The 16,493-nt window shown below is 40.8% G+C and overlaps 1 protein-coding gene across 2 annotated transcripts in view; it reads left to right on the forward strand.

Moving 5' to 3' along the window:
- The window catches only part of Zfh2 (Zn finger homeodomain 2), a 399,771-nt gene that overhangs the window by 33,677 nt on the left and 349,601 nt on the right, over positions 1-16,493 (forward strand). The window lies entirely within an intron of this gene.

A 16,493-nucleotide genomic window follows, 5' to 3' on the forward strand; every position in this document is an offset into this window, starting at 1 on the left:
ACGCGTCGCGATTCTATGCTGCACGCTCGTGGAGGGCTATAACCCACGGCTGTAAAACTTACCAGAATCCAGTTCAGTCGATCTAACGGCCACCCCTCTGTAGCATCGGTTTCCTACGCTTTCGATGCTCCGGCCTCACTGGGTCACGACCTTCCTATAGATTCTTTTGGTTTCGATCTCCTTTCGAAAACCCGTTCGCGATTGTTTTCTTTCGAGAAAGCAGCAAGTACAATACGTGTTTTATCATATTTTAGCACAGAGATTAATTTCTTTCGAGGATGATGAGCGTCGAATATTTGTCGTTTCGTGCTTTCTGGAGTGATAAATCAGTGATAAATCAATTTTATGGGGATCTGTATACTTTCTATTAATTCGTTAATCTACATTTATATTAATATCCGTCATATAAAATGTCAGATGTCATATTTGAAATCAATTTTAAGATCTTTCTATCATTTATCTTTTGTTGAAATGTTTACTGGCACCATTGCTGGATAAAGATCAGCGTTACAGTGTCATTATGTTTCTCTACGGTTCTATTTGTATTAATATAGTATTCACACGAACAACTGGCCAGGAATAGACCGAATTTACATCTGAAGAAAGTTGAAGAACTTTAAAGGTTTCATGCAAGGGGGTCACAAATACAATGAGCGTATATGGGATGCACGCGCTTAATCTCTCCGCTGTTTCTTCCCATCATCCACTCTTTCTCTACGCAAATGCGGGCTACACACAGGTCAACCCCCTTTCCCTCCCCCCTCTCTCTCTTCTTGATCTTCTGGCTGGCCTGTCCTCTCGTGTTCGTTTCTTCCCTCTGTGTACTCCCTTTTTAGACTCTCTCTCGCAAAAGGATTTTGAACGATAAATACGCCGCGCGTATAACTCAATATCGGGCCACGAAAAAGAAGGCAGCAGGCAAAAATGTTCGTGGATCGACCTCGAGGGCAGGCCGAGCGAGGCATTAAAAGGGAGAGGACATTAAGAACCACTACAGATCTTGTGTATAAGGATCCGCGGCACGGACGGGGACGGAAAGAAAGAAAGGGAAAGGGAAAGAACGATAAAAGGGTGGATAGTGGGAGGATAGAGTGTGGCGAGGGAGACGGAGGCAAGGATGCTCACGTATGAGGCAGGACCTCATAACTCCTTATAATGTCCTCTTCTGCGGATGCCTAGCATACACCCCCGTTCCCGTATGCCGTCTCAGGAACACCGTGAACACACCATTGACCCTCTTCTTCTTCTCCACTTCCTTCATCGTCTTCTTCTTTTCCTTCCTCTAACTCCAACTTCTTCACCCTCCTCCACCTTCTCCTTCTCGTCGTCGTCGTCGTCGTCGTCGTTGTCGTCGTCGTTGTCGTTGTCGTCGTTCTCGTATTCCACGTTAAAGTGTGGGTGGTTTGTGTGTACGCGCCATAAGGCCTGCCTCGCAGCCTTCTTTCGCTCACCCCCTCTACTACTCTTCGTCGTTCTCCTCATCCTCCTCTTGCTTGCCCTCCACCTCTTCCCTCGGGAGTCTGTGTACTTTTATATGCCCTTCCATACCTTCTCCAAGGGAATAAGAGAGTTAATCTTGATATAATGGCCGCGACTGTCGCGGCCCACAAGACAATAGTCCAAGATATATCGTTAGCTTCGCCCTTTCGCATCTCGGCGCCATTATACTGGCACGCTCGATTCTCCTTCTTCTTCGTTTTCTTTCACTTCTTATTTCGGCTTCACGGGGTGTTACGAGGCGCGCGCGAGGCCCCGCTCGCTTTCGAGGCAATGATAATGCGACTCGCAGCCGATTCGCCGCCGATGCTTTCGATTATACGCCGACTGGAATGTATATCCGGCTACCTCGAACAGACTCTCGAACCTTTGTTGCGTTTTCGCGACCACCGATTGTCTTCCCGTGACTTTAGTCACCATCGTTCCGTGATGGAAATTCGTTGTACGGTTCGTTTATATTTGAACGCTATAGCCTGCGTATCTACGACAGCGATCTCGCGATACCGCGCCAGCCGCTCGGTGCGTTGGTAAATTTCGATTGAACTTTATGTCCTGACCTTTCCACGATGAGAAATTTCTTTGTTCTGCGGACGTTGTTTAGTTATTTAATTGTGTTCGTTGATTGATAGATATATTTGGTATTGTTAGGTGCTTCATCTTTTTTCCTTATCGCTTTATAGACAGATTTTTCAAGCAGAGAGCGAATTACTTACCACTCGTAAGTATATCGCAAAATAAGGGCGAAATATCGGAGAAATGAAATAATTACTTATCTCTTACTAACTACTCTTCGGGATCCTATTCGTCGACAACGCCATTCTTCGCAAGAGTGTAAACTCTAAAAATCGTGACCTCGGTATAGAATCGTCAGTCACGCCCGCGATAGAACATTTTACTAAACGCGATTCAGCCTTCGTCAAATCCAAATATCGGGACAGAATCTAATTATAAACGGCACGATGATCCCGTTGACTTCACTTGAGTGGCATTTATCGCCAAGAAGGGAAACGACGAGAAGAGGTTGCTTAAAGTTAAAAAAAAAAAAAAAAAAAAAAAGAAGAAAGGAAGAATAAGAAAGAAGAACCTCTTTTCCACGCGATTATCTCAAGATCAGCGTATTAACCGCGATCCATTAACGAAGACGAAGCCGGGGGAGAGATAAAGAAACAAGACGCGGATCCGTGATCCAGCCTGCTGGAACTCATAAAGGCCTCCGTTACTTTCTCTCCGTCTTCTCCTCGCCAGCGGACTCCCCCGCAAAATCATAATCTGATCTCGTATTAAGCATCTCCTTTCTGACCCCCTTGCCCTCTCTACCCTGGATGCCTCGTCTTTCTCTCCCCCTCGCGGCCCTGTGTACCCCTATTTTTATGCAGATCAGAAGCGAGAGAGCGCCCTGAGGTGGGAAGCCGCGCTATAAACGCTTTATAATCTCGGTTTCGCTGGCTCGTACGTGCCGTTCGTTTCGAAGGGCAGCTGCTAGTGTTCTTCTTGTAGATCCGCGTGCACACGCTCGTGACTGAAATCGATTAATCCGAGAGAAAATGAGGGGCCACGCGAGAGACCGGCGGATCTTCGATCGCGGAGATTGACGAACGAGATTTTGTGTGTTGCAAACGATTCCCGGCGACGCGACGGTTGGTACGCCGTCGAAACGGCCCGTGGGAGCCGCGAATCAGCTCGCTCGCTCGTTAGATTCTACTCTGGATGTGTGGCGCGAAAGGAGATGATGAATCGGTGTGTATCGTTGCGACTCCGACGATGCGACTGCTTCGGTCTCGAACGGCCAGAGAAAGGATCTCTTCGTTGGTTTCGATTCGAATCATTTTTTGGTGCAGTCCGGTTGATTAATTGACGGGTGTTAAATAGGTTGCAGGTGTTTGTAATTGTGTATAGTATCTAAGTGGATGTCTTTCTCGATGTAGTACATCATACGCTAATATAACCGGCGCCATTATGCATATAACGTGAAAATCAGCCTCGTGACACGAAAAATGTTGCAATTTATCGTTTGCGTATATCGTAATTATTTATTTGAAAGCCAGTATTTTTAAATTTTGTTCAGATACTTATCCGATGGTCGAGTCCATCGGGTCAACGACACGATTCTGCAGGTTCCATTAACGTATCCGTTAATATAAGAATAAAAGAACTCGTTACAAAAAATGGAGAGTTCCAAGTTTCGTGCTCGTAATATGTCCACGTTTTGCGAGCATACTTGTGCCTTTTCATGTTTCATGCCGCATTTCCATTACGACTCCGGCTAATAAAAATCGTTTCATTCGCGTGTGTCTTGGCCTGGCATTGTTGGAAGCCCAAGGCGTCGAAACGGAAGAACGATGTCCGTTGGCGACATTCATGGGCCCGCATTAAACGCATTCGGACGTTACTTAACAATGAATTAACCACCCTTGGGTCGGTTGGTCGAGGGGCAATGGACAGGACATGCGAGGATTTGGCTGCTCCTTCTTTCATACAATGGCTTCCGGGCTCGTGACATCGCTTCCCGAGGGGAGAAATTATCCATGAAATATTAAGGGACCTCGCGAGCATTAACCCTCGCTTCAATTGCGCCGCGAGTACCACGTAACCAGTACTTATGACGTTTAAGTCGAATGTACAGGTGGGCTAACGTAATTCCATGCTCCGACTTTTCGTGTTGCATCTGCACGGCTGAATAGTAGGAATTTCTCGAGTTACTCGTATCGTATACCTGAATTTTGATAACACCCTTTTGCGGTGGAATAATGGAAAATTAAGAGCGTATGAAACGAAATTGCAAATTTTAGCACGGTTTGCATGCGTGGTCATCAGTGGTCCAATGTAATATATTCTTTCGTCTGTGTTTATAACGAGTTGACCGGAGACTTTACGCATTTATGGAAAATTGAAAGATACAAAAGTGCATAGAATGTGCTAATATACAAAATATCCAGAGTACATACAGTACTCGTTATAATATTTAGCAGATGTGTTGAGGTTATTAGACGCATGTGAACAAAGGAACGCGTGGATAAATTGTAAGGTAGAAAATATATTTTAATACAGAAGTGTAAATACAAGAAGGAATATAATTTGAGTTGGTCCAGATCCTCACGCTAGCAGTTTTACCATATGACTGAAAGCCGTCTGTCTACAGTTTATGGTCTGCCTTTGTCCCAGTCTTTTGTTTATACGCTGTCGATGGCTTCGGTGCTTGAGAAAATTAAAAATACCAGATGTAGAGTTTTCTTAGAAGCGGTGACCACTTCAACAAGATGAAACAAATCTTTGCATAGATCCTATCCTTCCGGTTGTACTCATAAAACTATCGATCGAGCGAAATAGCGATTCGATCATTCTGCGTTAAAAGCAGTTTTTCAAACTGCGGAGAGAAAAGAACGAAAAAAATAAATTTCACGATACAAACTGGAAACTAAAAGTCGAACAAAAAGTTCCACGATGCGTGTACCTATTTAAAAAGACCGACGTCACCCTCATCTTAGACGCGCACTCTAATCTTCGGGACAGTCTTAACCCCTGTTGGAGGAGCAGGAACAATCGTGGTAGTCGACAATATGTTCATTGTTTTTCTCCAGCGAGACGAAAGTCCCAAGTGGAAAATCGGCCGATAGATTCGGAAATGTTACTGGTGATCGAAGAGCAAAGCCGGCTATGTGGACGGCACCGTTCTCACGGCGAGGGGGTGAAATGGCGGGGGGTGGAACGTCGATAGTAGTTATAAGAATCTACTTGGCGTTGGCCGCGCAACGGCGCATTTAGAGGGCGCCCTTCTTCTTACGGCATCTCGGAGGGGTAGTTGGCATGGCCATTAATTCATCTGCTCGTTGATTGCCTGCCCCTACCCCTCGCGCCGCTCTCCACCGTTCCAGTCTCGTATCCAGGCCGTCTCTCCGCACTTTTCTAATTAATTTCTAACTCGAGGTTAGTCCGTAGACCTATCGGTCTGCCGGCGACCCTCTACTTCTGTTCGCCCGCCACGATCCAACAGGGGTGGAAACGGAACGTTCGTCGTCACTTTTATAGGGCGGCGTGATCGATGCGAGGACGACATAGGAGAAAAGAGTAAGTCCGTGAAACGAGCGGGAATATCACAGCGTTTCGGTCTTGTTAATTCGTGTTTCTGGTTAAGCGCCATGTAAAACGTTTCGTTTGTTCGTTAGAGGATAATGAAACCCTTTCGTTGTTATAGTTATCCTTGAACTTGGCTGTTTTACGCAATCGTCGAATTAACGTTAATAAACATTCTTGAGCGATATATTAACAAGTTCGATAATGAAACGAATGATATTTTACAAGTAGGTCAGTTATATAACAAATTGTTTAGTTACTTCACCATCGATAGCGATACGAAGACGTTGATTGTTATAACATTTCAGATATTAAAACGCATATCAAACGCAAATTGCATTATGAACATGACTTGCTTTGATACATTGGAATCATAATTTATGTCATCTGCATGACGGACGTATTATAAAATGATAGGTTACACATATTGTTAACAGGTATTTACGTAAACGATAGTAATTAATAGCTAATTAAAACGAAGTACTAGAATAAACCCTTGATATGCACAATGTTCGATACACTTCTACGATCACGCGAGAGACGACAATTTTTGAAAATAGCTGAGAACAAATCAAACAACCAGACTCTCTAGAGTAAACATTATTTAAGAGTAACAAATTTACCCACACCTTGGCATTCTCTGAAACGCTTCCATAGCACGATGCAGCACAATCTTCTTTGTATTCGACGCTAATAATTCACGCTGATCCTTCCATTCAGTCATAAATCTTTAAAGGAACGCAAGCTGCTTACATAATTCGTTGTGTTCGCGCAAGGCACAGATCACAGGCGTTCCAGTCGCGCGATTAAAACGCGCCCAGACGCAGCTTCTCGTTTCCTATTCCGTCTCTTACGATATTTTTCTCCGCATTTCGTATACGCTCGACTCGACTTAACTGCGGAAAGAGAAGCGAAGGGAAGAGATTTTATTAATTAAGTCGCGTGCAGTTCCTTACGTAATTACAAGGATCTTTAACCGAGCGATAAAGTCATTGACGCAACGCGGACACGCGTTGGATAATGTTCAGCGATTCAGAGCGAGGATAGCGTGACCGGATGTGTAATTTCGAAAAACGACGTTTCGTAGGCCGCTCGTCGCGGAATTCCATTCTAATGGTTTGACCAACGAATGGTTCGACTGGTAGAAATCGAGATCGTTGAAATATTTAATTGAAATATTAATGCGATACCACCTCGGAGACCACGAGTAACTTCGAGATAATTGCTAGTTGCTCCGTTCTTAACATGTCTAGCATTCGCTATACAGAGATTACTACATACATAAGCTTTTTTCCGTATCGCAACTATGTTGCGATTCCTATCGATTATTTTATATGTTGCTACGTTTTCTAACGGAATATCGATTTTTTCATGTAGAAAATTAAAGTCTGAGAAAAGAATTACGATTTATAGCTTCCTGTATGAGGAAATAAACATTGGGGTGATTTCCTATGTATTATATGTATGTGACGATTGTATAATAATAGGGCTTCGTGTGTATAATTTTCATATGTATCATTTAATGCGTTCTGCTACTATCCGTGATATTTAATTTCCTGAAAAATTAAGAAATCCTTCCTGAGATAATTATGTCAGGAGAATTTTATTACCACGAGAGTATAAGCTTTTTATTCGGCTTTCCATGAGGAAATGGAAACTTAGTTACAATATTTGTTGGTATAAGATATAATTTTCGGGGCCAAGAGAAAATATCTTCTGATAAAAATAAGAATTTTCAAAGCTGAGATCTTTTTAGTGAATTTTTATTTTTAAAATATGATATTTTCATGCTGTTCTTCTTTTATTTTCGTGCAGATGATAAACGTACAGTGAACGTACAAACTACTTTCAGAAGAAAGCTATATTTATGTGGCTTATAGTATATTTACAAAGAAATGTATCGTAGTGCAATATTCTGTGAAACATTTATTACCGAATATATCTATTCACTAAATGTACCTCTTTTTTACTAAACGTTTCTTAATTGCGTTTTAACGCGATAATCGTAATATCTTCATCCAGCTCTTCCGATTTGCATACAATAATTTATCGCAATTTTTCAAGCTATTAAGACGTCTTGCAAAATAGTGCATAGCATTAATCACTCTATTGTCGGTTATTCTTAAACCATTCATCGTAAGAGATTATAGATTGATTCATCGTTTCAATGATCTCTCCTAGTGTCTTGCTTCTCCATTGTTCGTATCCTATCGCTGATCTAATATTTCAAAATTTATGAAACTCTCTAGAAAATATCTCGATATTTTAGCACGAAACAATAAATTTCAAGCTTCGTGTTTTTAAAACATCGTTACATATATTTCCAAACAGTCATCCTAAATCAGAATGCAAAGTTTCCTCGTCAATCGTTTTGGAAACGTTTGATTCCTCGTCATTAGGCATAATTTCGTAGTCGAACGCATCCACTTCCGTTCCCTGTCCATGGATCCTGCTACCCGCAGGACATCGTCGACGGCAAGGCCTCTTGGAGTGCACTTGGTTCACGGATCCGGTGAACAAGATTTAAAGGGTCGGCGTAAACAAACGGGCTGCCGTGCTAACCGAAAGCTGCAACACTCTTTTTTTCCTCGGCCGGCACTCTCGTTCTCCCGTTTCCACTCTGTGCGTGTCTCTTTTTCGCTCTTGCACTGTCGGCTAAGTGCCATTATGCTGGCACAGGCTACACCCTGTACGAGCACGTAATAAAGCAACAAGGGAGAGGTGGAAGGAGCGAGAGACAAAGAGAAAGAGAGCGAGCCCCGAGCCGCGGTGGGCAGACTTCGGCATTGTGATGCAAATGTGTCTAATCGGCCGAGCCAGCCGACCATATGTCCGTTTGTGCGCAACGAGCGTCAGCCTCGCGTTGCACCGAGATGAACATGCTAAACCTAACCATTAACCATTATTGCGTACTAATGACGATCGCGGGCACGCTTAGTTAAACATATGACGAAGCGTCAAGGCTGCCTCTTCGACAGCGCCGATGCCTCACTCTGAACGACTTTGCTTCGATCACGCGTGACGAGCCTTTTCATTCGTGATATCGTCCAACAAGATTGATGTATTCTCTTTCAGTTTAGTACGTGAATAGCTTGGTTTTTGGTAAGAAGGAACTAAGATTTAGAGGGGTTTTCTTTTATTTAGAATACTACGTGTATTAATCTCTTATGCAAAGAAAACTTGATGCTACGTATACGAAATAACGATTTCTAACAAATATGGTTCAACAGATATTTGCATAATTTCTCAGAAGCAATATGCAGACTTATTACGAATATGGCAAAGTAGTTAGCAGCTAATCAATATTACAAATCGCTTAATATAAAGCAAATATGTGGTACGTTTGGTATGTAATTATAACGTGTGTACGTTAGACGAGGTGCTAAGAGGTTAAGAGAACAGGGAAAACAAGTTGACGAAGAGACTATTGGAAATATAATTTATTGTTTCAGCGGATCTTGGCTTTGATTTATTGGCGCTTTGCTTGCATGCTTGGCTTACGGAGTACGATATAAATGCTGTCTCCTAGAAACATTTTTTACATCTTTTGAATACTCTACTGCCGTACTATTATACGAATATTAATTTCTCTTTTGACCTATTTATTTTCGTTGGAATTTTATTTCCGTACTCGTCGAATCGACGATTTAAAAAGAAACCGTATCGGTGAGAAATTTCGAAGCGCGCAAGAGCAATCTACTTTTACATCTTCCGTTCCATTAAATTTCCACCAACCTTGACTCCTCTCACCCTGAAACATTCTCAAATTCCTATTATTAAAAAAATAATACCGAACCTAATAAATCGTCCGAGTACCTAACAATCTCGAGCACACACGGACAAGAAACTGCGTTCCTGGGTCGCGCTAGCGCAACATCCTCTGCGGGAGCCAAAGAGAAAGAGAGAGGGAGAAAAAAAAAAAGAAGAAAAAGACGGGAAAAAAGGAAGAAAAACGCGTGCGCACTATTCGCGAAAGCGAAGACAAAAAAGCGTAAGAAAAGAGGATGCGTGTAATCTAATTTCTGTCGCGTTTGCACGCGAGCCTGCGTCTTCGTTTTCAAAACGACTTTCCGTCACGATCGCCTCGTCATTTCCTGCGTGCTACGGCTCGCGGGGCCCAATATTACCGATTCATTACGCGACTGTCCCAGCCCGCTATTTAGCTTTTTACAATGCCGCGTGGCGTAGACAAACGACGATGAAAAAACGGCGGCGATCGACCGATGGAACTCGGCGAACCGATTTCCGCTCGCGTTAACGGTCCGCGGACAGCAGTTGGTACGCGAGCGAAGCTTCACGGGCATTACTGTGCCTCGACGTATATTTAGGCCCGATTATTTATGATTACGATTATTCCGGACGGCTTTCGAGCGCGCTTTATTGAATGTTTAGCATGTGCTGGCCACGCTAATTCTGAACTGAACGTTTATAGCATGAGGGTATCTCCTCCTACGTGCTCTCCTTAGACGAGCGAAAGCTCTGTCGCTAATTCGCCCCGTTCGATCAAATTACTCGTTCGCGAAACAGCCTCCACCCTTCCACGATCTTTCTTCCCTCGAGCTCTTCTCCGGTCTCTTCGTTTGCCTTTTTTTACTGCCTTGATTTTGCCCTTTTTTTAACCCTTCGCCGAGTTAATGACCATCGTTAATCCCCCTTCTTAACCCTTTGACCCGCCTGCTTCTCAGGATCTTCGAGAGATACCTACCTCTTACAAGTTTGCTTGACAATTACGAGTGAGACTTCTTGCTTGGTAAAAACCTATAATGATAGGCTTTGATGGTTGATTGTTTGATTTTGGAATGTCGAATAATTCTTCGTTATTATCATTAGAATTATAAATACGTATGTATCTAATTATAATATACACTGGCTACAAGAAAGTATTTTTGCACACAGCCTTAGTTTTCAACGAGGTGTTTCTTTTTTTTTTTTTTTTTTTGTTTGTTTTTATCAGGTGCTATATCTCAATTTCACGGTATCAAACTTTTGTAGTCACAGTGACCGATCGTCATTGTCAATTTTTCAAGAAACGTTCGAACCAAAGAGTATCGATCGAAGAAACATGCACTCGACGCGAGAGCGTTCGATTTGGAAAGGACACGAGATCTTCGACAAATCCTTGGTTTCGCGAGTCCGATGCTCACGGCTCGTTCGACCTTGCGATCTAAGAAAAACAATGAGAAGTTAGAGCGTACAGACGCGGCCTGTACGTGACGTGGACGGGTTGGCTATTTCGGTTCTGAAATGTTTCGCGTTTCGACGTTAACGCCGCGACGACTTTTGCTCGACCGCGTAGGAGGCCGACCACCATTTATTCAAAATAATTACTCCCGTGATACCTGATGGCGAGCTCGAGCTCGCGAGCGCTCGCTTTAGGTATCTAGGACGCCGCGGATATTTCGAGCAACAAATGTTTCGCGCTTCGACTTTAATTAATCGACCACTTTTGCCTGGCCACGGCCGTCCAATTTATTTAAAATAATTACGCGGTCAGCCATTGCCGTGGCTCGTCTACGGGAATGGTAATAACTCGCGCGATAGCCGACGATGAAACGACGAGTCGTAGGCGAGAATCGCGCATAGCTCACCCGTTCGTGGCTCACTTGTCGCTCGGGGAAATTTCTGACGGTGAACATCGGCGTGTAAACGGCCGCGTAATTTAATCCCGCGCATGCCATCGCGGCTTTGATCTCTCGAAAAATACCGGACCATCCGTGGATCGGAGAGCAATCGATTTTCTTTGGTGTTCTCCGGTGATTCGATCGTCCGAAGGAACGTTTCATTAAGTTCGGTATTTCTAGGTTAAACGAGTCTCAGAAGATCAATTACATTTTTTGTTAATTTCTTAATTTCATTACGTAAGTTGGCAATCGACGTTCAATTCTCAAGGAATAAACGATCTGCTCTCACTTATTTAATAAAGATACATTTTTCAAGCTTTAATTACATACAATTCTAATTTAATGTAAATAAAAGATATTTAGTAGACACTTATCGGATCGTCCGAAAAGTGTTTTTCTTTTACAGACCTGTCTTTTACAACGACGCATCTTTATACAAACACGAAACCTAATCTGTCGAACGTTGTGATCTTTAGTCTGATAGAACAAAATGGATCATACGTAATTAGATAAAATAATATAAAACGGAAAATGTTATACGTCCATTATTTTCTTATAAAACGAAAGAAACTTTTCGGGCGACCTAATAGTTTACATATTTTCCATTGTAAAGGTAAATTATTATTGTGTTTACCTCTAGTCGTGTTAATGCCATTTTAATAGCAGCAATTTACAATAGCAGCTAAATTAAGCGATAAAAGATATTGTAGCTGTCCATTGTGAGTAAAAATATTAAGTACTGTTTCGAATGTAATAAAGAATCAGATATTTTGATCAAAGGTTAATGCTGATATCGATTTGAAAGTTAATATCGAAGTACAAAGATAGGAAGTAACAAATAAGGTGCAAAGGAATAAGAGCAGTTAAGATCTAGTTATAGAAACTTTGATCTACACAGAATATACGCAAATATAACTAATGAAACAGAGCAGCTAGCTATGAGTTTTACGACGTTTATTAAATTTCTATGAATAACTTTCCAGAAGGTTATCTAACAGGCACTCAACTTTGCTTCGATTTACTTTTGAGTAACTACGGATGGTGATAATTTTAATATATGAAACTAGCGTATTCCTCGAAATTTACATCGGATCTTTGTAACATCAATACGTAAAGAGATACCTTGTATCCTCGTTCGAAATACTTTTGTATTTTCTCTAAAAAAAAAACCTAAAATTGAAATTTACACGGTCAGAAAATTTGTATTCCTTTCTCTTTTATTATATACATCCACCTTTTTTTAACCGCAGTCGACTTTTCACTTATAAAATTAATTATCTTCAATAATTATACACTTTACTGAAATTATATTATTATTAACTATTTTACCACCTATAATTTTCTCCGCCATGCTCCACGTAGAATTTGCATTCTTCCGCACCAAAGAAAAAAAAAAAAAAAAAAAAGAAAGAAAGAATCTTTTATTCTTCTAGCATTTACATCGTTTACCATTTCAACTCCTCGATCAAAAGTACTCGTGTCCAACTCTCGAGTTTCGTCCACTCCTCTCCTGCTCACAGGAAATAATTATCAACCGTTATTGCAAGTCTCGTTACAACACATCGGTACGAAAGCGTGCTGGCAGTCGCGCGCGCGCATTAGGTGTCGGGACCTTTCGCCCTGGCGATTATTGTCGATGGTATCGCGTGAAAGGTGTCTTTGCACTCACGGCGTTTTCCACTGACGGAGTCACGTGCTGTAACAGGGAAAGAGAGTGCGGCCGCGGGGCGTCGTCGAAAAAAAGGAAGGGGCTAGTGCGCGCGTGAGTCGTACGCTTCATCTTTAAATAGCAGTTGGACGCCGCGTCTACCGACGCGGCGAAATCCATTTCCAAGTAGCTTAGGACGTACCGAACGGACCACCCACGGCCCCATCTCATCCCGTCTATCCGTCTTATACGCGGAATCGTCCCGCTGATCTCGCGGTAGAAATTGCAATTGAATTTTCACTCGTGCCAAATTACACTGGCCAAAAGCATCGTTCGTTTGTGGTCCCATGGATCAACGCGTTTCGTGCTTCTTCGTGTCGCGACCAATGTTCGCCGTGTCGGTTGGTTACTTGGAATTTCGATTTCAACTTTCAGAATCTTCCTTTTTAATTTTATTAGAAGAAAGAGAAAGGGAAAGGGAGAGTTTTATTTTTTCTCTTTGCGTGTTGTACAGGAGTTCGTAGTCAAGTTATTCAAAAGTTAGTAATCAGTTCTATTTTCCGAAATTTTCTTCGTTTTACTGCGAGCTTATGCAATTGGTATTTAATTATTCAGAAAATAGACGAATATTTTTAAGAGTATTTATCAAGTTGGTATTCGTGCGATTTAATTAACCAGACGGTTTTAAATCCACCAAGATCAAATTCTGCAAAGCTTTCTCATTTTCGTGAATCTTCAAATTTAAATCAATTACGTAATTTAATTCACGTTCTGAATATATTTAATATCAAAGTCAACCACGATTCTCGATTCGGTTTAAAAAGCCTTCTTAAAGACGTATCTCTGCTCCAGTAACTCGGACTATACGCGGATGCGTCGGGAATCAATAATATTCCCAGGCGTGAATTACGTGAGTACTTTTCAAGGGGAGCGCGGTTATTCTTGACGTCATCGAGACGTTTGTTTAATGAATGCTAGCAGCCTCTCCTCCGCGTTCTCTTCACTCGGCCAGAAATCGAGGAGACTGCGAGCAGCGATTGCGTGGCGGTCGTGGCAGCCATTATTTACATGAAAAAAAAAAACAAACTACATGATTTTCGATGAAGCGACGATACTGGTGAAAATACGAACATCGATCGATGCATCTCTTCAAGGATTTATCGATACTTTCTTGCGCATCGATGCGATTATGTATTATCTTATATTCGAAAAGCGAAGAGTTGTTGACCTAGAACTTGAACTTGCTAGATGAAGTCTCGTAAATGCGTATAAATAAAGCTTCGTTGAATTTTCAGATCTTGTTGATTATATTTAAATATGCATTTGTATTGTTTTATTTTTTGTATTTCCGTTTGTTTTGCAAATTGATTTTGCAAATGACATTGATATATTGGAATTACTCGTTAACGTGTGCCTTCGTCATGGTGTAAGTGCAGTAATAATAATTTATTCGATATGTATAAATTATTCTCATTGTATATGGATAATAAGATTAACAGGAAAGTTTTTATCATTTTTTGCTACTAATCTATTGCTATAAATTGTAGTGTTTATTATAAAAACACAATTATACCTACTACTTAACATAAGAAAGCAATCACATTATCTAGCATAAAAAATTGATGTCGCACTGCTGTTTAATCGAATCTTAACAGTAATCGTTTGCGTTATTCTTAAATTCATAATTTACTCTTATTCTTAGATAAAATTATTTCCTATAACTCGTTTTGATCGAATTGCATTTTATTATCATATTCCTATTCTACCTTTCCTTTCATGCATATATGTTCTTTTAAAAATATTTAGAATTGCAAATCTTTAAACCGACGTCGTTGAAGCAATCATGGATTTATTAACGATTCAATAATAATTATCGGATCGTTAATTGAGATACGTACGATCATTGGAAAACTTATAAGATGCAGGAAGCATCGATGTCGATTGTTGAACAGACATAGAGATTTTTTATGATTTCGTGATTCCTTTTGACGTTATCGGAAAGTTTGTTTAATTAACAATTACCAGCCTTCGCGTAGGCTGTCATTGATCGTAAGACCATGATTCGATCGCAAGGAAAAATAAGACAAGAAAGGATCATAACGCTGCCGTGTCGCAACGGTGGCAATAAAAACTCTTCGGAATTTGTGTCAATGAACTGCTTTAATACCTGTGCGAACTTTAAATTAAGGAGTATGGCAACATGGCGTAATGTAACAGCCTGAAAATTATCCAATATTACGTGGAAAATGCAAATTAAAAAATTTAATGTTTTAGGTTGTCGAGTATACTATTAACTTGGCTTTCTCGGTATTAATTTCCTTGTAATTTTTATTTCTCAGAATTTCAGGTTTTTAAAGAGTGTGTCACGAACGCAAAGTTTCAAGCATAAGAGCTATCGATATTGTGTTAGACTAATATCAGTAGAAATATAGCGGATACGAGTTTCACTTAGTAACACATACACTACATAAAACAGTTTTGGAACACATTACATTTTATTAAAATTCATTTATAATTAAAAAAGACGAAATTTTTATCCGAGAATTAGATTTCCACTCGCTTGAAAGCTCTACTAATTTTCAACTATCAATTTGGTTTTCTATATGTCTGTATCCTTTACAATTTCCTCGTGAATTCTTCGAGCATATAACAATTTCTGATTCTTCGTCTTCGCAAAATAGTTACATCTGGTTGACATTGATTTTCACGTTTCTAAAATACGCGCAATCAAAAATAAACCTAAAGCGATTTCATTTTATAAGTGGACGATCAGAAAAACGAGAAACTAGCTAAAACAAACAGCCGTGGTTCTGAAAAATCAACCAAACGGACATAATTCGACGTGGATTACAACAGTTTGATCGACAAATCGCGATAAATCGACCAAACTACGAGTTCGTAGGAAAGATCGAGCGATCAGTAATCGCTGCTAATGGCATCAAGCGATTTTCGATGATCCACCGATGCTTTCTGATGTCATCGGGATGTTTGTTTAATGAACGCTACCGAGCTTTGCTGCCCCAACCAGTATAAATATAGAGATCACACTGTGCACCATGCGAACACGAAGGTTTACCGTCTGAAAACGGAGGACAACCTGTCTGCGTTTAATGTGACGTAACGTTTTATAAGCTGTTAAAATTCCCCCCTACTTGCTAATGAATCTACGCAGTATCATGTCACTTGTGACTATGAAATCTGTGTTTCTCGTTTTTGAATTTTTAACCGCTTTTGTCTGTTTTCACTGTTTCATTGCTGTTTTTAATGCTAAGACATCGATAGCTGTTCCCGTATATCAGTAACATTTTATGTTTTTCTTAAAATTTTGTTTCGTTGTATCTATATTTTTTGCATAGCGGTTATATGTCAAACACATTTTATTTATACATTTTATTGAAATAAATTCTTTTTGCGATTATTCGTAAGTTAATATTAGTCGAACAGTCGTGGATAGAGCAACGTGATTAAATAATTAACGAATGAAAAACGTTAATTATTCAAATCGTAACTATTAAAGGACTTTGCATAATTATATTCACTTTCGGGACACCATGATTCAAATAGAAATCACACATCAAAATCCTACCTCTTCATCTGCCGTCAAACGTTCATTCTCGGAACATTTGAAGTCTGAAACCAGAATCGCGTTCGAAGAG

This window comes from Bombus fervidus, chromosome 14, assembly GCF_041682495.2.
Source record: "Bombus fervidus isolate BK054 chromosome 14, iyBomFerv1, whole genome shotgun sequence".
Taxonomy (NCBI): Eukaryota; Metazoa; Arthropoda; class Insecta; order Hymenoptera; family Apidae; genus Bombus; species Bombus fervidus.